Here is a 23,463-nt window from a genome sequence, read left to right as displayed (position 1 = left end):
TTGGAGATGAAGAAAGACAGGAAAAAGAAAAGGGCACAAGGGCTGGTGTGCTGAGTGGGAAATCTGCACGGGTAGAATTTGTTCTCGAGATCTGCATTCAAGTCAGAGAAGGTATTTTAACTGTTCAGGAACTGCTAATGCAGTTTTAGTGGATGCTCTGACTTCCAGGGCATGCACCATAAAGAGCAGCCAAATTTATGTGCTCCTCTGCTGCCAGAAACAGAGTGGTTCCTTCATGGGCCACTGATTTGTCCTGTCAGGCATTTGTTAGGTTTGTTTGCTAGGTAGAGAGAGATATCCTATCCACTTCAGAAACTCCTGCAAATCTGGAAGAACATTATGTCAGAGTGGCTGATGTCTCATCTACTCACGTCACTTGGCACTGTGGGCTCAGGAGTGCCTGTTGCCTGCCATGAGACCACCATGGCCTCAGTTTTGAAGAACTTCAGTGAGCTGCCCAATTAGCAAAGAGTAACTGCACCGCTGTCTTTGGTGCTTCTTCTGAGAGCAGAGGCAGGTGATGCCTCATGGGAAGAGGAACTCTGATTTGCTGTACCTCTGCATCTCATGCTGATGTTATTCCTGGAGAAGTGCATCACAATGGGACCCTGGCCTGAACAGGACCATTTCATTCCCTTAATCTCCTGGCTGACATTAGTGCCAGCCCTGCCTTTCTCTTTACCATGAAAACCGTAAACTTGAAGGACCAGAAAAACAAAACTCTCCATTACTGTACTTTTCCTCTCAGAAAAGAAACAAAACCTAAGTGCTGTGGGGAATACTTACATGCATTGCCTGCCCATCAAAAGTATTTCAGAGAACCACAGAAGTCATTAAGTTACACTGAATGTGTGGCCAGTTTGATGTTATCTCACCGCTTCAACTGAATTTTATTTTTTTTTACATATAGATATAATTTGTTCATGGAAATTACCTGAATATGAAAATGGAGACAATCATCATTAGGTAAGATTTAAAATTTCGTCCATAATCAGCTCATATTTCTCACCATTTAAAAGCATTTGGACTGCTTTTTCTCTTTTGATTTATTTCCTTCAAAAAATCAGCAGTGATATTTTCCACTTAAAGCAGTGGCAGAGTGGAAGTGCTGCCCATGGTTAATCTCCTGTTCTTGGTCATCATGTTTGCTGGTTCCCAGCTCAGTTGGAGCCAGCTTACTGGCTGGCCTAATGGGATTTCCAGACCTTCATCCTCCCCTTATGGTGGCTGTTCCTCACTCGCCCTCAGAGCTCCCAGAAAACCTGCCAAAGAAGGGGTTGCTCTTCAGAAAAGCTTATCAAAAATGGATTTTAAGGAGGAAGATGAATCTGTACTTCCCTGGACTTTAAGGCAGTGACCTCTCTGTCTCCAGTGGCCTCTGTTTCTCAGCTCAAGCACAAATCACTTGTCTCAGTTTCAGGACTGAAGCTGCCATTTGAGAGTGGCTTGGGCAGTGCAATCACATGAACCCTAAAACATGTTTTTCTGTGTGAGATTTGGACTCTTAAAATATGCATATTGAGAAATTAGGCTGACCATGTGCCAATTCACCGTTATATGGAGACACATCCAGAAACACAAAACTATGAGTCTGTGAGGATTTTTGAGATTAAGAGAAATGGGCAGCAGCAAAGCAGGTACTGATTTTCTATATTGCCTTCAAAACCTTTAATAAAGAGATTTGAAAGGAATTATAAATTCTTATATAAATGTACCTTTTACCAAACTAACTAACATATACCTGGGATTTAAAGACAGACACCATTTGTCATTAAATGATAATCAAAATAAACTTAAAAATATTAAGAGCCTATACTTACACTGAACTCAAAGGACACTTCAGATTTCTACCAGCAGCAAGAACATATCTTATTTTTTTATTTAAAACACAGAACACAGATTTTATTTCTTTATCCCTCCTAAAGATTTTATATTGATTTCACAGACTTCACTCGCCATGCAGCCTTACAAAAGGTGACATCTTGATGTCTGATAGTTTACTTCAACAGCTATGAACTCTTAAATCACAGCTGAATGTGACCTGGCACAGAGGAAACATAAATTCCTGCAGCCATTTTAGTCAACATTAATAATATTAACTCATGATTGTCCGGAAAAACAAACTATATATTTCCTATATTTCCAGAAACTGTAAGCTGAGACTCAAACACATGAATTATCTAGTCAAGGAGAGAGTTGCAAAAGACCCAGCACATCAAGAACATGTTATTTTCACTCAAAAGTGAGCAAAAGAGACATGTAGCCAAAAAAATGATATTTTTAACCTACAAAGGTCTTTCATAATTTCCTGAATGTCTATTTCCATATTCTTCATGTTAACAGCACCACAAATTAGATCTGACACTTTTGCAATAGCCTGTGCTGTTTTTTCCTATATGCATGAAATAGTGACAAAATATCATAGACCCACATTTTCTTTTTTCTAATGTCTGTGCTTAACTGCAGATTTCCAATAAATTGTTAACTCTGCAAGGCTTCATCTCTCTAATTTTCCAGTGACTAATTCAAAGACAGAAATCTGCTCTCAGTTGTTCTCATTGCTACTTGTTTAAATTATTAGAATTAAGATATTACCATATTATAAAAAATGGAAAAAAAGGATAACAGTATACTTTTGCATTAAATAAAAAAAAAAAAGAGGCACTAATGAGAGACATCTTATGGAGCTAAAATTTACTTGCCTTTTTTAGAGCTTTTTGGTCTTTTAAAGATAATTGCTCTTTTTAAAAGCTATAGTTACCTGATAACAGCTCCTCAGCTCTATAATAATAAAGAGTTTGTCAGAATAATGATAGACAGAATGATAGGCTCCTAGAAGCAAATGAGGGGACATTTCCACCCATGAACAAATTCACACAAATGATTTTCCACTTTATAAACTGTGGACACAGTGAAGTTTTTAGGGAAAGTAGGGAAAAGTACTTCACAAAGTTTTTCTAGAAGATCTTAGGAATCTAATGAGTCTTACAGTCATTCATGGGGAGCTCATTTTCAGTGGCTGCTCCACACTATTATGTATAGGTTTTGCACATGAATTTCTAACATTTGTAAAGAAAGCTGTATTAATTTTTTTTGTCTTCTCAGCACTCTTCACATATTGCATATCTTCTGAAGTCTCACTCTCTAAAATTGAAAATTGTTTTCCAACCAATATCATACGAGCCTGAAGCTAGCAAAATATTAATTGCTCTATCTTCAATATGGTAGTCTTACATTTGCCCTGTTTTGACATAAATCACGTTTTTGATGTGTTGAATCCAAACATGTATGTATGTATATGTGTGTGTGTGTGTGTGTGTGTGTGTGTGTGTGTGTGTAGGTAGGTATCAAATTGCATTTATTAACCTCATGTTAGAGAGGAAAGGTAAATTCCCATTTGTGTGGTGCTGCTGACAGCATTGCTACAGCAGAAAGGGCTGTCCTTTGTAGAGTATAGATAGTCTTGTTAGTCTGGACATTTTTATCTGCAGACCCAGTGGGCAGCCAAGTAAGTGGATCAGACTGTAAGTGATGTTTCCTTCAACAGGCACTTTCCAGAGTGAAAACATCAGGAGTATACAGGCTGTGTTTGACACTACCCCTGAGAATGAGACTGGAAATGATAAACACTAAACCTTCTTCATTTCTTGTGATTTGGCCATAAAGGATCTAAAATTCAGATTTGTCATTTGTCCTTCTTTTCACATTAAAAATCTGCCTTTTCTGATGTAACTGGGGTCACATTTCTTCCCTGTTACTTTAAGGGAGATTAAGTTTTCACATGAAAAAACAAAGAAAATAGGGGCACAAGCCTCTACAAGGCAACATAGTGCAGTGGTGAAATGCAATTACATGTTGAAATTATTTTTGAGATTTTCTTAAAAATATCTCAATATACTTTAAATGCTATAAACATGAGAGTAGAGTTGAATCAAACAGATATCATTTAATTTTAGGTTTAGCTGATTTCAGCTGAGGATCTCCCAATGCCCTCAGAGAGGATGTCAGGATATACTCCAGAATCTACCATATGAGCTACTTTGATTTTGACCTTTTACATATATAATGAAAATTAACCTGGCTATATTTACATCTGTTTAAAGAGCATGATATTCTGTTAAATCTTTTTGGTACAGGGAAGCTGGGCCACCTGAAACACTTGTAACCTGAGAATCAAAGGAGGGATTGAAATGACCTTGCAGTTTTAAGAGCAAGATGTAGGCTTCTAACTCCCCATAGAATCAATGGAAAGCAGTAAGCACCTCTACATTATTTTTTAAGCCTCTGGCTAAATATCCACCATAATTACAATTGAGAGCATGAACTCCCCTTCTGAAAGAAATACAAATGTAGTATGACAAAAGCTCATACTGGAAGGGTTTTGGAAGCTAAACTGAACCAACAGAACAATTCAAAAGATGGTCCCATAGAAGCTCACAGAAACAATCACCATTCCATTAAAATAGCTGATTTAGAAAGAGCATATTTGTACCCTTGCACTAAATATCCCAGTTCCTGCTGTGAATACCATTCCCTTGAGAAAGGAGCCCTTCAGCCTGTATCATCAGAACCAACCACTCAAGAAATGTGGTGGGGAAGTAGAGGCGTCAGCGGATGGCAGCTCGCTTAACCCAACCGCAAGATGAAAAGCAAATGTATTAAGAGCTCTGACGTCAAATGACAGGCATCTTTCCAAGAGAAATTTTGTCAGAACTTCATATGAATCAAAAGACAGATTGTGAAGCTTTCACTGGCAGTTGCACTTGTTCATGAAGTAAGATAAATTAATAGGGAGAGAGAAGGTAAGCCAAAAAGCATCTTCATTTTGCAGACCTTGCCTTGCAGCTCTGGAATTTCCTGAGCTGACAATTGTTAAGAAAATCCAGAGATGGTGTGTTCACATCCATGATTAGTTGCAAAGTAAAATAAATTGCAATCAAAAGAAAGGTTTCCTAACTGATATTTAGATGGAATTCAAGACAAAGAAAAGCAATGGACAAAGTTTTAGCCAGAATTTTTTCCAGCTTTGCTCTTTGTCAGCCAGGACCTTAAAGCCAGGCAAATTCAGTTTTTCTAGACTACTTGTTTCTTTGGATGTATTACCCTGAGTTGTATAGTGGCATATAGCTCAGTTGGGAATGCAAATTGTGATCTTGGATTCAAAAATTCTCTGTAAAGTTTTCCAAACTGTTGCTCCTATGACAGTTGGGAGCAGACAAATGTTTCAGTAATAGTCCAAGGGACAGTCTGTTCTCAAAATCCCTGCTGCCAATGTGACGTTTTTTGCCCAAGCCTAGATTTCCTCTCCAAGAGAGCGATAACAGAATACAAAGACAACAAATAAACACTGCAATCTATACATCAACAATTATCTTGAAGATCACAAAATTTATTGCTTTTTTGAACTGTCAGGCCTGACAGTTTTGAAATGCTGAAAAAAAAATCTTTACATAGTACACTGGATAAATATTTCCTCATATTTTTTGTATTCAAAATTATATTGGTAAAAAAAATCTAGTAAAGAACTAGTAGGCAGACACTGCCAAAGAGTGATTTATCTTTTGCTCACAGAGACATCCACTCAAAGTGCTTGTGTCTCTCCTTTTACTAAAAGAAATCTATGGAGAAAAACTTGAATTTAGGCAATGAACTCCAGGTCTGAGATGTGTCTTTCCACTGTGCCCGAAGGTGCTGATGTAAAATGATCATAACACTACCTTCATGCTCACGTGTCTTGCATATATCTGTGTTTTCACATTTGAGCTGTCAGAGCCTTTGTTGCTTCTGTCAGGTTCTGTTAGCTTGATTTTCTTCATCTATTCTAAACAAACAGAAGCAATTACATATCTTTTTACCTTTACTTAGTTTTCCCAAGTATTTTGTTTTTGTCCTAAATTGCTTATTTTGTTCTAGAGAAATCAGGCCTCAAATTTGGAAAAATGCATAATGCTTTTAATAAATAATTGTTAGTTTTAGGAGGTTCTTGCTCTTCAGGAAAACCTTAAACTCAGCCACTAAATCCTGAGTATAGAGAAATAAACCAACAGTCTTATCCAAATAATGAATGTTTATGAAAATAATCATGAAAGTAGAGAAAAGTGAAGAAAAGCTTTATATTAACATTCAATAAATATTTTATGATCTAAAAAATATAATTTTATTATTAGATTATCCTTATATTTGTTATTATTTTATGAGCAATAAATCTGTGTTAGAGTTAACTTCTCAAAGAAGTCGCATCAGTTCAGAAAATTATGACTGATTTAATAGAACTTAAAAAATAAATCTGCTAGATGGACTGTAAAAATCTCTGTTGTTTGAAATCATAGTACCAAAAACAGAAAAAAAGATTTGCAAATGTTTCCGAATATGCATCTTTCTCATGGGAAGGGAATATGCAAGGGAGTATGACATAGATGTATTCTAATATTGCACACTTTCAACTGGAATATTACTTTAGTTTGGGTGCATGAAATAAAGATGTAATTAGAAAAACAAAAAAAAAAAAAAAAACAACAAACCAAGCACTCCTCCATCAGCAAAACAAGGTGTTTCTGGTCTGGGAACATAAAACATGATTTTCTCATGCAGATAATTTCCACCAGGAAGAGTAAGATATTTCTAGTCAACCACAAAGCTCCTGTGTGTCAGTGCTGAGAAAAAGGGAGACACTGGGAGGAAAGACTTGCCTTGGATGCTATGCTGAGCGATGGGGGAGACTTGGGTCTCCAGGATGTAGAATGCAGATTCTCTGTATTTGTTTGTTTGGTATTAACTTACACATTTGAATTGTATTCAGAAGTGTTTATTGACATGGTACTGCATGGTACTTTACCTCTTGGCTATTCAAATCCAGAATATGCTGAAATGCATGATGATTTTTTTCCAGGCTACTCAGTGTGATGTAAGCATGCAATGGGGCATAAACAGAAGCCCAGGAACCACAGCACAGACAAAGCATAGATTCATCTTCCTTGGGCCTAGATATCAACTTCTAGATCTGATTTGTTTTCCAGACCTCCAGACATCAAGTACAATGCTGACATTCCTATTTCCATTTGAGGCTACAGCCTCAATAGCCCACTCCCTCCTGAGATTTGCAAAAAGTAATGTTCCAATTTCACAGAGAGGGAAATGAGGGAAAAAGCTAAGGCTGTTCTCTAAATCTTTCAGGTATTAACTTTCTACTGTCATACACAAATAAAATTGACAGATTTTTATATCCTAGCTACAGTGTCGTGTTCTAGCCTGACCACCCATTTCTTTTTCCTATACCATGTTTTCTCAGCCATGAGAGATTGGTTTCAGCCCTTTTGTGGCCATTGACTTTGAATTAGGTTTATGAATGTAAAGAAGCTGTCTGAAACCTCTCAAAACTTACAGTAGATTCTGCTCTGAGTAAAACATTGATTCTGAAATGCAAATGCAGCTTTCTATAGTGATCTGTACCGTTAATTTTGAAGCTGTTTGTTTAATTAGTTGGATGAGCATAATTTGCCATTTCTTACAAAATTAAATTTTGATGTTTACCACCAAAATGCAACCAGCATGCTACAAACATAAAAGTGCTTCAACAATTTTATTATATTTATCTATTGTACATACTCATTCCATACTAACTGCATTCTCCTGTTATCTGGAATCTAATTTTTTCTTTCCACAGACGAGGAGTAAAAGCTGCTGCAATATAAAATTATTAGAAAAAATAATTCTAACCAAGAGAAGCATGAGAAAAACTAAATTGAATTTCCTCTGTTTCATGATGAAAGCCCAGCTGCTTGAGATGAGTTAAGATAGGAGGGTCGAGAGGGGTGCAATATTCTTATCTTGGATATGCTGACAGCTGTATAATCACCCATGAAAAAGTTTCCGTAATGAAGATCCATCACTATGTTCATCATCTGAGTGTAAGAAGTCATAGATTAGACTAGAAACCTCCCAGGGACCTTTCCTGTCTGAATTATCCTACAGTCCTTCATCCTAGTAATTAAGTAAATCACAAAGAGTAGCATAAAGGAAATGTGATCATCTGACAGTTATGCTAGTATGACTCACACCATGAATGCACGCAGTGATAAGTCCCGTTCCCACTGACGTCAGTGGGATTCCTGCTTTTAGGTTGATTTCCAATAGCCTCTTACTCAGCATGAAAATGAGGAAATGCAAAATGTTGACTCCTGAAAAATGTACAAAAGGAAAAATATGTGGCACAGAAGATTAAGCAGTGATAAAATATGCTCAGTCCAAAACATCTTTATGGTCCTATAAAAACCTTTCACATTATTAAAAAATGTAATGTTTCCCAAATTAAGGAATATACTTAAAGCATTTACTTCAATTACCAATAGCTCTCTCTTTTTTGAATAATGTCTTTTTTGACATACATGATTCTGAAGAGTCAAGCATTCTACCTTTGGAAGAAACATTGAAATCTTGTTAACAGAAATGGTGGGTTGATACCAAGGATTCTGTCTGTATACTCCTGCTACATATTTTTTCTACAAATGAAATTAAATCACTCATTTTATTTTTTCCTCCTGTGAATAGTTTAAAGTTTAGAGTGATTTTTAAAACCAATTCAGCTATATAGGTAAGCTGCAAAGTCTTTGAAGTTATTTTTCCCCTTATTCTTGGTCTGAACATTGAAATTTTACGATGAGCTTTGAAATGTGGATATAAACATTTGCATGCCAATACTCAAAGCCTTCCTTTTCCTTATATGGTTCACTACTTGAACTATGGTTCATAGCTTGAACTGCATAAAAGTTTTAAGAAATCAGATTTTTTTCTCTCATGGACTTACACAGTCTATAAGCTCGTCACTCTATGCAGAAAGAGCTGGAAGTGTCAACATTGCCAAATGTACCTTTGAAAATGCATATCACGTTCTACCCTGTAGTGTGACCTATTTTTGAGAGGGAGTGGAATTTCTATCCCTATTGCATGCCATTAACTGGCAATTGCCAGAGCCAACCTTTGCCAATGTAGAAATAGGAGTACCAGAATAAAGACAGTCCCACTCTTCTGCTTCTTCATGTATGGGTGTAAATACGTGGTCATCTGCAAGTGTCTTGTGGTATGTCCTAGGAAGTCTGTGCACTCAGCACCTGTAAGCAGTCAAATACTTCTGTATAAAAGTATTACTTTTCAATAATATGTCATATTATTTATGATGTAGAAATTTGATTAAAATATGTCCTAAGATTTATGAATAGTTGTTAAAGCAAGAATGCTGCTGGGGTGTTTTTATGACTGTAACACTCACTGTTCACATATTAAAGAAGATAACTACAATAAAAAGATACAATGAAGAATTTATTTCTCAAGGTGCAACAGTTCATTGTGGTTTCCATTTCTACTCCCAGAAATACTTGAGGCTAACAAATGTTCCGTTCCTGGCATTTGTGAAGATAGTCTACTTCAGAAAAAGTCAGCATGGCTTTTCAGCTTGTCTTGTGCTCTGGCACAAAGAACACACTTTCCTACTGCAAGGATTTCCAGTTTTAAGAATACAAGGAATGCTTGTGGTTCTGACAGAATTATTATGTTTGCAACAGTGCATCTGTCTTAGAGAGATTAACAGCATGTGTGTTCTCTAAAATGGGATTCACTGAGTTTTGTGATCATATGCAAAATCTTTTGCCTTTCAAACTCTATGGTAGAAGATTATAATTTTTTTTCACAGAAAGATGTTTCTAATTACATCAAGATTCCTACAAATGTCATACATAAGATCCATTTAGGATAAACTGCATCATCTTTCAGGAATACTGATGTTGGAAGCTATGTAAGCTCTGCATTTGACAGGCCTGTCATTGTTTGAAAGTTGCTTTAACTGGTCTCACTTCAGAGGAATACTTTGAGTATGAAATTGCACATCTGGATAGAGTCAGAACACCTGGAAAATACTCCCAAACAGCTGAAGTAAATTTGAAGGATTTTTGATAGACAGTGTGAAAATGAAATCTGAGCTGACTTATCCATGTCACAAAAAAATAAAAGTTCACCATAGTTTAGCCATGATGACCAAGACAAACCTTTTCCCTGCTCCAGTTCTTCTTTCTGGAAACATTTTTGTTCCTACTGGAAACTTTTTTGTTTAATTCTTTTCTTTTTACCTGGCACTCTTCTTCATGTCCAATTGTCCTACTTTCTTAAAGGATGGAAGTAGCGACCATCACTCCCTTACAAAAGCCTCTTAAGCTTTTCCTCCCCAGAATATTTGCAGGCATCTTGAGCCTGCTGGGGTAAACTAATTTAAGAAATGATCTTTGGCTAAGAAACAGCAGCAAAGATAATATAGATTTCTTTTTGCAAAATGATGCTATAAAAAGATTGAAAAATAAAGCAGAGGTACCTCAGCCAGAATGAAGGTCACCTTTTCCTTTGCTGCTTGACTTTTCTATCACTGAATGCAAACAGCAGTGTTGGCTGCCTAAGTATTTTCCACAAAAAATATATGCATTTTTAAGTACATTTGAAAGAAACAGTGTATTCTGGCTCAAAGAAAGTACAGTACTGCCAGCATTCTTTTTCTCTCTCTGAGGCAAGTCATGTTCCTGGAAGCACAGAAGTGTCAATTTAGCAAAGGTTACCATGATATACATTTTTGATGTCTTCAGTGATATTCTTGCTCATCACCAGTTAAGAAACAAGTGTTTGTCATCATAAAAACCTAAAAGATCACTCTTAGCACAATGTAACAAACTTGAGAAAGACCTTGAACTGAAAAAGGCTTTTATTTTTTCAGTTTAACCAAAAAATATGAATGTGCAAAACATATCAAAGTTAAATACACTTCAACCAAATGTTTGTTTTGGGTTTAAATTTCATTTCTCATATTTATTACACTATTATTTACAATTTCTTTTAAACATTCCCTTCATCATTCTGTGACTAATTATAACTTTTCCTGGCAATTTTCCTTTTTTCATTTGTTTCCCTTTCCCTGATGTACATATGGCAAACATATTCAAAGCAGTTTCCTAAGGTCTCCTAAGCATTCAGTGAAATGAGCATATTTATGTAATTCTATGTGCTCTTTCAAAATGTCATCTTCTATTTTCTTTGAATACTGACATAGAAAGGTCATAGGCAGGAGTAACCATTAACCAGAATAAATAAAAAATAAATAAACACCCTTACAGAATCTAGAAAATTTATTGTATTGGGTCTTCTAATCTATATCTCAACTGCTGCCAGAAGCATTTATAACTTCCTCAGTCATGAAAATTTTGTTTCAATTGCTCTACAGGAGTACCACAACTGCAGGCATGCCCCAGCTTCCCAAGCTCTCCAAGGTATACTTCCACTCCTTATGGTAAGAAAATACCCTGATATTTAAACAGATCCTTCCTATTGCAGTGCATCTCATTCACTGAGCAAATTTGTACATGCAAATAGACTTTCCAGAAATTTTGTATTTATTAAATTGTTATTAAATTCTTCCTCCTCTCGCTCATCTTTCACCCCTTGCAGGTCAAGTTCTCTAGATATTTTTCCCTTTATATGCCTACACCATTTCTGGTTGGTCTACACTAATGCAGACTGAAAAAGATCTGCTTAAAATTAGATATAGCTGAGGCCTTATTAATTGTGATAAAGCTGAAGTTTATTTCATGCTTCTTGAAAGCTATGTTATTAAATATCCTAGAATATTCTTATCTGGCATAGTTCATTCATGTTCAGATTGAGATCTACTCCAGCTGTCAAATTTGCTGAAGAACAGCTACTTACATAATTGTTCCCCTGTCATATTAGTATTTTTTGCCTAAGTTATTGCCTTGCACTTTTCATAGAGAATTTCATCCCTAATAAATCTCATTCTGTTATTTTAGACTCCTCATTTTGCTTTTCCTTTTTAAGGGCATATGTGAGACTAAAGCATGTATGACTCTGAGTTATTAATGAAAGAGTGACTTCTATTACTGACTGAGAAGGCCTCAAGGACTGAAATATTTATTACTAAGTCTTAGAGTTTCAGACATTAATTAGATTTTAGGTTATCCAAAAGTGACAGAGCACTAACTTGCCTTAATTAGTTTTGTCTTTTTGCCTCTAGTGAAGAGCAGTACTCTCGGAGTTAAATATTGCCCTTCTAACCCTTTTCACTGATTGCTCTATAATAAAATACTGCTGTGAGCTCTCTGAATGGTTACACTTAAGTTCTGTTTATAATATTAATCTAGGCCAAACTCTGGTTAAGTAGAGTGTCTCATCTTGGGGCCTTGGCATCAGGACCTCTGACTTCCACTAGGAGTTTTTGGCTTCTAACTGAGAGAATTATGAGAGATGGGGAAAATTATTAGAAATTAACAGCAAGACAAAAACTGGTCTTGAACCCAAAAATATTTAATTTCAGATACATTTAAATGTTTAACTTTTAAAAAAAGTGAGGAAGCACCCTTCTTTGCATAATTTTACAAAAATATTTTGATACTTCCCTAGTTCATTAAGAAGAAGATTAATGCAGAACTTCTTATGAAAATCCATATTTTTCTGCTGCCTAGATTAGAAGGGTTATGGCAATATTTTAGAAATATATATTTACACATTCAAAGCCAGAAGGAATATCGTTTAATGAACTAGAATACCATGTTAGTGGCCTTATTTTTTTGTTTTATTTCACTACAGAAAGGTGCAAAAATGTCTTGAAAAACTATATTTATTTACTTCCTAATTAGTGGCTTTTTCCGGAACAATATGAAGTATTGTACATAACACCACTTTCAGTAAAGAGTAATATTCAGTGGTTTATTTCTATCATACTCACTTACTTAATTCATTCTCACATGCTTAATTTATGTGAGCTACAAAATCGAGCATTATTCAGTCTGAAATATTCTATGACCCATGAGTTATGATATGGATCCCTGTTCCATTTTTTTCCTAGTTCATAATCTTCTCTTTTTAGTGGCTAGACATTGGTTTTCACCACTAAGGGTGGTGAAATGAGAAAAACTGAATAAGTCCTTGCTCCTAGAATTGGGATGGAGCTCAAAATCTTAAAGGTTTTCATCAGAACTTACACTGATCAAGCTCACATTTTTTGGTTCTGATTTTATTATTTATTATTTTTTCACAAAATAAATATGCCTGCATAGCCCTCCAAGTCAACCTAGAATTAACCTAACATACTTGATATTCACTTTGCTGTCAAATGCTTAAGATTCTTGTGCATACTACAACAAAGACAAAACAAATCAGTTACAAACAGACCGTCTTGCTTCCAGATTGTTACAAGGACCAGCAAAGGGAACTGCAAAGCCATATGGCCATAAGGCAACTCCAACTAAAGTTGGTCTGTGTGTTGGGTGTTTATGTGTAATTTGTCATGAATGGGACGCAGCAGCGACAGCAGCCCTGTCCTAGCTAGGCTGAACTGCACACACTTCCCTTTTTCCTAGCAGAATCCAATGTCTCATATTCTCTGGAATGAAAGAAATCAATAAAGGGGTCTCATCTGCAGCTGGTAAGAGCATTCTTTTCACCAAATAATGAGCAAGAGCATAGCAGATTGTCTTTCCAAAAGGAACATATTTGCCTTTTCCAGAAAACACTTTGTGAGATTCATAATATGATCTTTTTTTTTTGTATGAAAGACCAATCTGCTGAACAAATGTGTTCTGCTCATTTGACCAAAAATTAACTGAGATCCTAAACAAGAAATAGAAGAAACATTTCTCTCAAATCTCAGTTTTAGGGGAAGGGTAGGGGGAAAAGACTTCCCATTTTTCCCTCTTTTGCTCTTGTGTGAGGCAAAATATCAGCTGCTAAGTGCCGAATTGAAGAAAATACGTGTACAGATTGGCAAAGAACTTGGGAGTGTTCTGAGGAGGTTTTCAGTGTGTCCACATAATGTTGACTACATCACTGGAAGAAGATTTTAAAAATGGAACCATATCAAAGGGAAGTCTACAAGTACCGCTGATGTACTTGCCTGTGCCTAGTGAAGAGCCAGGATGAAATTTCATACAGTTTGTTTATCTCCACCTATCAGGGGTTACAGACCTCTAACATTTAAACAGATATTTTCCACCATGGCACAGATGTTAGAGGCCATTCCATGTGTGTGTGGTTTTCCAGCATAACTCTCCTCCTCACATCTATTTCGGTATAACCTCTTGCTCATGTACACAAAACATTCTACTAGGCGCTGGTTAAATGGGAATTGCTCATAAGCACACAGAAGGGAAACAATCCCAGAGAACAAAATATAAAATTCTGATTTTCAGTCCAAGCACATGTCAAAGTTGGAAATAGCTACTGGGAGTGTTAATAAACTGGAGTGAGATGAAATTCCTGTAAACAGTAAATGTGCTTCCTATATGTTTCAAGGCCTGTGAAGGAAAGCTATTAAGGCAGGTCTTTCCATTCAGTACAAGACCTTTTGAGAATTCCCCCTTCTGTATGGCCAATTTAATATGCTTTTACTCATTAAAGGGTTGGAAATTTCTATTGCTTGCCAGACAAAACTTTTGGAGAAGGTACTGGAAATTAGTTTGGAAGGTATTTTGTGGCCTGGAAATAACTACAGATGTTAATTGCCAGGTATATATATATATTAAAAAGTAAAATAGGAAGAAAAGACCTACTTCCAAACCATATAGGATTCATTAATAAAAGAACAGTTGTTTGAGAGGTTATTTACATTTTTCTTTAGGCATCTAGAAGACAGAAGACTAGGTAAGGAGATGGGGCTCCATCTGTGGCCAATATAATGAAATATACCTCTTCAAAGGTGACTGCTGGAGTCAGCTACAGCCCAACTTTATTGCTCTGATTTGTCCTCTTTGGGGACCATTCTTTCTCCATTGACAACAGCAATAGATACTTCTGGGTATCTAGCAGTTTCTTCCCCACCTCTGTTGGACTGCAATGAAGAGCAGTGCTGTCTGAACAGAGCATCCACTGTGTGATGGCCATACCTTACAGCACTGTCTCCATCAGGCATAAATAAACCACCTCGTATTTCTATCCCTTTGTTTCTTGTCCTCCTGTGCCATTCACCATATGTAGAGACCCTGCAAAGAAACTAGGGAAGAATCAAATATGTCCCATACTTGGCTTTTCCTCTAAAAATTTGAGTATTTGAAAAACAGGTCTTCTTGATAGTCTTTCCAGATGTTTTCTAATTCATATTATTACCACTTCTTTTTGAAATTTAATAGTATTTCCTATAGAAATTACAGAAATGTTTAAAAACCCAACTGCATATTAAGTAGGCTGATGGAGAGCAATTTTGATGGAAATGTAAAAAGATGGAAAAGTAAAGAATGATTTCCAGTTGTTGGGGAAAAAGAAGTGTTGTTAAGAGGGCCCAACAAGATCTATTGCCACAGGTAGTGGACAGTGACTTTACCACACAAGGCCTGGCAACTTGAGTCAAGGTACTATTTGAGCTTTGCATTTAGAAATGTAGCTCTAGATTTTGCTACAGAGCAGTGAAATTATCATACAGTTACCTGTAATACTACTTTAACACAGGCCTGAAAAACAAATTCCCTAATCTGTTTAAAATATAATCTGAGAGTTTTATCATACTTGTAGGAAAGGACATAGATCTCACCCTTGTGTGCCCCATTTTTGTTAAAAAGATCATAAACCATCTTGACACGTGCCAATGGCACCTTGCTTCCCAGATTGATAATGGAATTTGGGATATAAATCACTAAAGTAAAATAAAGGAGATTACATTTTCTAAAGATAATAGCTCTCACTTCAAAAAGTTGAACAGTTGTATTACAGCTCGATCCCACAGATCCTTCTGTCCCTAATTATTCCTCCTGACCCATATTCTGACCTGTTTAAACTTTGGTTTATTATCTCAATGAATTCCACAAGGACTTACTAAAATAAAGGAGCATTTAAAAGCAATAAGCAATAAAAGTGATAAAGATGACAAAATGTGACCATAGTTTGTAAAACTATTCTGTTATGGAAACAAAAATGTGAGGGAATAAAACAATTGCTACAAATTCTTTTTTCTCCATAGTTTCTCATGAGAGAAAAATTATTTTTCATTTTCAGGACAGCTAAAACTATAAGCACTAAATATGAATTCAAGGTTATTTCCTACAACTTACTAAATCTGAAGGTATTATTAAATGAATATGGCATTTCTGTTAGAGTTGTCTATCCCTTAGTTAAAGGGGAAAAAAACCAAAAAAACGGCTGAAGCATTGCAAGGCAATCTTTATCTGGAACCAAAATGGGTTACATAGCAGAGAAAAAATGTGTAGACACCAGAGGTCAGTGAAACCTATCTTGTCAGCAGGGACTGCGTTGAAGAGTAGGACAAAGGTGCAACTTCAACCAGCATCTGAAATTCATTAGATTTCCAAATGTAAATTCCAACACATGTAGGGAATTTGAGCTCTGAGTCTCTGTGATATTCCATACTTATATCACACCCCCCAAGCCATCTATTATTCTTGAATGCTTTCTTTGTTTTGACTTTTTCATCTGAACTAAATATGTGTTACATAGGAATTAACAGCATATCCTCTAATCAAACTGTAAAGAAACACAATGTTGCATCTTAGCCCAAACCTGCAAACGCCATTAAAAGCAGATAATGAAACACAGGGTGTACATTTTTCTTGCTAAGTATAGGAGGTGATATACAAATTCTGTAGTGTTCTTTTTCACACAGCCGTATTTCCTAAAGAATTATGCCCCATCTGGTTGAAAGTGACCACAAAACAGATCAAAGCCACAGAGAGACCACGGCTGGAATGTCATTCTGGCTCAGAACAGCAAAGAATAGCTTTTCTGAAGTATTATGAAAAGTTCTTAATGCCCTATTCTTTCTTCCCCAGCTGTCATCCCCCTTTTTACTGAATTTTTTTTCCCCTCTATTTCTTTCCATCTCCTCTTCTTATGAGTTTCCTTATGGGAAAAACAAATCAAAGAGCTCTTAATTTGAATCTAGCTTTAAAAGCTCCAAAGCGTAAGTGAATCTGAGATCAGATACAGTTAATAAACCCCAGCTCTAACAGGAATCATCTATGATAGTCTTCATTTAAATTCCTCCATGACTTTCTGCTTAGGAATACAGCGGTCATCTTTCATCTTCTCTTTTTATCTAGACTCCTCTTTCACTTATCTTTGATGATACAAATCACTGTAGCTCCAATGAAACCAACTTAATTGTACTAACTTAGAGCAGCTGTGATATTTTTCTGTCTTCTGCTCTGTACTTTTTGGCAACAAGAATCTTTACGCTACCACTTTATAGTTTGGGTGCTTGGACGTTTGCTCTACATTGATTTTGGCAAATTGATTTTAGTTTTCATTCAAGATTGCTTATAACTTTCTACAGTTTGAAGACATACCTTTCCTCTTCTGCTTTTCTCTGATGAACATTTTATTTTGGAACATCCTGTAATCCTATAATGCAACCTCTTCCTTTGGGAGGAACCAGGACTCTGTAATAACTATTATGACCTAACTTCCATTTGTCATGCTTGTGTCCACTACTGAGCTTTTTTCTCTGCTTGCCATTAATTTGAAGCACCTAATTTATTTTCCAGTTTTGTCAAAAAATAATCATGAGTTTCTGTGGTTTTTCTGTTTTTGACTCTGAATACCTTTAGGTACTCTATATAATTGAATATTAGAAGCATTTACTCAAAACAAATATCCCCATCTCTCTCCATGTTAAAATAGAATTGTTTTCCTCTCTCTTCACCAGAAAGAATGAATTCTTCCTTAATTTGTTGAATTTTCTTTATCATTTTTGGTATGTTGTTAGGCTAGAGCAGTGGATCTGTGGGAACCCCATGAAGCTCAACAAGGTCAAAGCCAAGGTCCTGCACGTAGGACAGGGCAATCCCAAACACATACAAAATCTGGGCAGAGAATAGACTCAGGGCAGCCCTGAGGAGAAGGATTTGGGGCACTTGCCAATAAGATGCTCAACATGGCCCAGCAATGTGCACAGAAAGCCAAACACATCCTGGGTTGTGTCAAATGCAGCATGGCCAGCAGGGCAAGGGCAGTGATTCTCCCCTTCTGCTTCACTCTCCTGAGCACCTGCAGTGCTGCATCCTGCTCTGCTCTCATCATCATAAAAAGGATGTGGAGTTCTTGGAGCAAATCCAGTGGAGGTCCACAAAGATGATTAGGAGGCTGGAGTGCCTCTCCTATGAAGGATGAGAGGCTTGGGGTTGTTGAGATGAGAAGAAAAGGTTCCAGTGAGACCTCACTCTAACCTACTCACTCCCAGTAGATAAGGGGGGGCAGAGAAGAGAGCTAGAGAGAGACTTTTTCAAGGGCATGTAATGATATGACAAGAAGTAATTGAATCCCAATTAGATAGTGTTTGTGTTCTCATTATTTCTACCATCTGCACCTCTTTTCCAACTCCCAAGTTTGCATTCCTGCCTCTAGATGGATGTCTGATTTATGCTACTAGTCTGACAGATCTGCTACCACCTTGAGCATGTGCTCTTCTGCACTGCATTTTATGCTAGTCAGATACAGTTTGTTTCATACAGGACAACTACTTGTGATTAGTATAAACTGAATCTGAACTACAACAACCTTAGACAATGGTTAACTGACTGCTAGACCGCTGCTGCCACAACTTCAACAAGATAGCATCATGTCAGGCCAAGAAAAGTCTAGGTAAATTCAGAGACCTATGTTGGCAGGATAGTACAAAAGCAGGAGGAAGGACACTGAAATTTGACTTCTAACAAAAAAAATTATCATTGTTTAAAAAGAATAAAATATTTTATTCAGCAATTGTCTGAAATTGTAAGCCAAAATTAATACTTCTACAGTGTTAGCACAACCTAATAAAAGGCAGACATAGACAAAAATTAAATAAATTATTCTTCTTTGCATCATCATTGTACAGGAACATCTGCTTAGACTGTGTTTCCCTGAGGAATAAAGCTACATGCGCAAAAGCCTCTTTGTGATAGAGTGAGTTAGAAGATGGAAAAAAACCCCAGTACTTTCCCCCTATAAAACCAGAATTTAGCCATTCTAAGATGCCAGGAAAATGGCTTATGAAACCAGAAAACCTTGCAAAGGGTACTAAGGACTTGAATAGCTCCAGTGTGTTTGGTATATTGGCACCAAAATGTCATTTCCACCAGAACTTCTGCCACAGATCACCACACTTCTTAAGAAATATGGGCCGCTTGAAGCCACATTAAAGCAGGTTTGAATTCCAGTGGAGAACTTTAAGAAGCAGAGAACAAATGAAACAACAATAAATTATTATTATCTTATGTGAAAGGGCAGGAAGTATGGGTGAAGGGAACCACTTTTTTTCTCTGCTGTAATAACCACAAATCAATTTCCTGGCAATACTCAATGAAGAATCATAATTACACTGTTCAGAAATGGTTGTCCTGGTCCACAACCAATTACCACACTCATTCCAAGTGAGATTGATATTTCCTTACTGGTGACTCTTTCTACATCTCACAACAATGAGGCAGGAAGTTCTGGAAGTCCTGCAAGATACCAGATCCACCTCTGCAACAGATCCATATCTTCCTTTGATGACACAAAGTTACCCAGAAATTACAACTAGCCTCAAAATAAAAATGCTGTGTTAAGGGAAATCATCTTCACATTGTCAGAAATCCATTAAGGGAATCAGTCTAAGTTTAGCTGTTGAATCAGTGAACCTCACTAAATCATCCTCACTGTTAGTTTCTCATTCCCTCCAGGGCTATTAGCAGCAAAATGAAGGTCTAATTTCAATACCACTTTGGCTGCTCTAGCATTCTTGATCTGAAACCTCTATGGAGTCTGTAGAAAAACAAAAGCAATCGGAACACTGGGATTAGATTTTATGTTTATATTACTATACAGAAGGAGGTTTGATTTCAGCTTCAAGAAAACAGCAACCTTATTATGGATGACATTTCCATACTTTAGCTGAAATGGGTTTGAGTGTCTGGTATATTAAACCAGCCATTTCCTAGCAGAAACCCACAGAAGACAGGGAGCAAAAACAATTTCTGACTGATATTTCTGTAGTGATACTGCCGTGGGACTGCAAAAGTGGTGAGGAAAAGGGGTCAAATACCTCCTTTCATTTGCTACTGCTGTCTAGGAAAAAAGGTAAAAGCTACAAAGTGAGGGAACTGAGGGGAAACAGAAGCAAATGGAAGGATGACCCAATTATTATGGGTCAGTTTGTCTGGTCATTTTTAATTTGGTTCAGAGACTCTGTAAGCAGGATATATCCACCTTGAAAAAGAAACAGAATTTTTAATTATCGCACACACACAAAAAAAATCTAGTAACTTTAACAAGGTGACTCAAAGCTCCCTAATCAGCTACAAGCAGAGCCTCTTGTTTTTTCCACTAGTATTGCATCTTTTCAAGTATTTCACCTCCAGTCCTTACCTGGGATCCTGGGCTGGCAAAATGGAAAGGTTGCAGTAGGACTTATAGAACCACGAAGGAGAGATAGAGGTGTAGGAGCAGAATGTGTATAGGGCCTCAAATATGTTTTATCAGGTTGATGTGGATTCAGTGAGAATTTTAAAACATCATGCTAAAAAGCACATTAAAACAAATAAGTAAATAAAAAAATTAATAATCTGGTTCTGCCATGAAGTCACATTAAGTGCTTCATGCTACACTGAGAGATTAAGTATGTTGCAACCACACAGTACACAATAGGATTTATTTTAGTTGTAGCATTTCACAAGTATTACAAAATTACATATTTTTCATATCTTCTTGATTAAAGATATAAACGATAAGGTTAATTGCAATAACCTCAGGTTAGCAAATATAAACTTTAAATTATACAGTTTTAAGATGTTTGGTACAGCAGGCAGGAATTATTCTTGTTAATTTATTTTGAAAATTCTGACTGCCCTGGCTGTGACTGGGGTGCTGCCTGTCAGATAGAAAGCCTGATCATCTACATGTTGAGAATAGTTTGACTGATGTGTCTCTTCCTCTCAGACTCAAGTAAATGGATGTTTGAGAGAGTAATGCTCTCTTTTTTTTTTTCCTTTTTCAAGATTATTTGCAAGAACCCCCTTAACATATTTCATTTTATTTGTAAGATGTTTATCTGTACATTTATGCTTCCAGGTTGATATAGGATGGGGATGCCTTGGATTTGTATGGCTTTAGGTAGCTGTTTTCTGTTACCTGAAGCTCTCTTCCTAAATAACAAAAGGATTTTGAAGGATGGGTAATCTAGAGTTTCATGCAACATTCCAAGTTCTTATGAAAAGGAAGAAATGACAGGACTTTTTATGTTCTGTGAAACTATTTCTCTTCTTAAGAGTCAAAATTAGTATTTAAATTTTTTATTATCTTTCACATGAGAAAGAAATTATCCTTTATCACAGATATGCATATCCTGCACCAGAAAACAGCTAGACTTACATGGTTGAAGGACCAAGACATCCATGAGGCTGTAGCCTTGCTAAGCAGAATTTACATTTAATTTTATATTGCCAAATTCCATGAAGCCCATGCACCTGTAGGGAAATTCAGTTCCTTCTACAGAGCCATAAGTAGCTTTTTCTGTGTCTTCTTTAATTGTGCATGACCTTAAACCTCTTTTGAATCAATAGCTTCCATTTTGGCATACAGCTGTGCTCACTAGTGTCTGTCTCTCTCTCTCTCTGTCATCTCATTTACCAAAAAAGGAGAGAGTATCACTTCCCTCCAGTTCTTCCCAACAGCATTTTGAAATATGAAAAGAATAAGCAGCTCACGAGAAAATTGGTCTCATTCCAGTAAAATCATACGTAAATTGCCCGAAAATACTGTGGTCATTGCAGTGATTTTAATTAGAGAAAGATGCTCTCTAAAAATACCTTTGAACAGTGCTTCATTCTTCATTTGTTGAACAAAACAAAATTGTTTCTAACTGGGCCCCAGACCAAAAGAATTAACTCCATATTATTTCTGTTTATAAATCATTACTCATAATGACTTTCAGCCAGTAAACCTCCTAATGTTAAGGGGCAGAAACATGTACACATTATTCTGCTCCAGATACCCATTAGCTCAACAGTTTCGGACTACTGAATACGCGATTTTACTGCAAAATTTGGAGTGTTTTGTATGGAAAAATGAATCAAGGATCATGAATGTGTAATTTTTCTGATTCCGTTGAAATTTTGTGTCAGGATTAGTGTTTGTTCTTCTCTCAGTAGATTTCCCTCTCTTCCCACATTGTGAAATAAAACTGTGTTTTCTTAATATTCTTTAAAATTACAGACATGATGTATGGCTCAGAAATCAAAATTACAGAAATTGATGGCATGGTTATAAACTTTCAGCTTACACTATTTTCCAGGTAAATCCAAGATTTTTTGATCAGTGATAATTCAGAAAAATCACAAATTTATAATTATACAGTAACATTTCCAGGATGTTAATGATCCCATTGTTTTCTGTGATTTCTGCACAGTTTCTAGCTCAACGTTGCACAAGGTTGCTTTACACCTTAGAGCATTAGGTTGCTTGCTTTCAGTCTTGCTTACTGTGAGCTTTATTACTCTCTCAGGGGTATCACTAGCAAAGGTTTGGTCCGGTTGAACAAGCTGTTAAAATCACAACCAATTCCCATATCACCTGCTAAAATCCTGCTTCCCATCTTCTTTGATTCCTGCTGCTGCTATTTCCTCTCTTCTTGGACAAGACGTGCTTCTCTCTTAGCCGAGAAGGCAGTGCTGTTTGAGAAGTTCACAACCTTGAAGGATGGGAAGAGGAGATTTCTCCCTGACAGCTTCTCAACACAACCCTTACCACTTTTTTTCGGTGTAACCATTGTCACCCACAGTTAGTAATAATTGGTACCAGATAAGAGTATGTCTGGCTTTCTATTGCTGATTTGCATAATAAATAAAAGCACACACAGAACTTGTAGAGATCCTTTTGGACTGCAAGCTGTTTGCATTTCTGTACTCATTCCATACAGTAAAACTCAAATAATATTAATTAAATTTAATTCTAGAAATCTGAAAAACAGTATTAAATCTCAGTTGGGGTGGACTAAATAAAATAGTTGTAAAAAGCCAACATTGCCTTCATGTGGATGGTAGGTAATGTGACTCCTACCCAGAGGCTGTGTCTAAGGCAGGGAGTACTAACAAGCGAGGGGAACAGTCTGGAATGCCTTTATTCAAAGTTCTGTAGCTAATACATTTCAGGATGTCTATTGTGAGTATGATATTATTTATCTTTTCTACATCCATTGCAGTTATTAGATAATCAGTATAGAATCACAGAATGGCTTAGTTTGGAAGGGACCTTAAAGATCATCTTGTTCCAACATCCCTGCCATGGGCAGGGACACCTTCCACTAGATCGGGTTGCTTCTGGCCCCATCCAACCTGGCCTTAAACACTTTCAGGGATTGGGCATCCATTTGCCATTCTCTAGTAAACCTGTTCAAGTGCCTCGCAGTAAAGAATTTCTTCCCAATATCCAATCTCAACCTACTCTCCTCCAGTTTGA

This window comes from Parus major, chromosome 3, assembly GCF_001522545.3.
Source record: "Parus major isolate Abel chromosome 3, Parus_major1.1, whole genome shotgun sequence".
NCBI lineage: Eukaryota > Metazoa > Chordata > Aves > Passeriformes > Paridae > Parus > Parus major.
Note: the sequence above shows the minus strand (reverse complement) of the source record.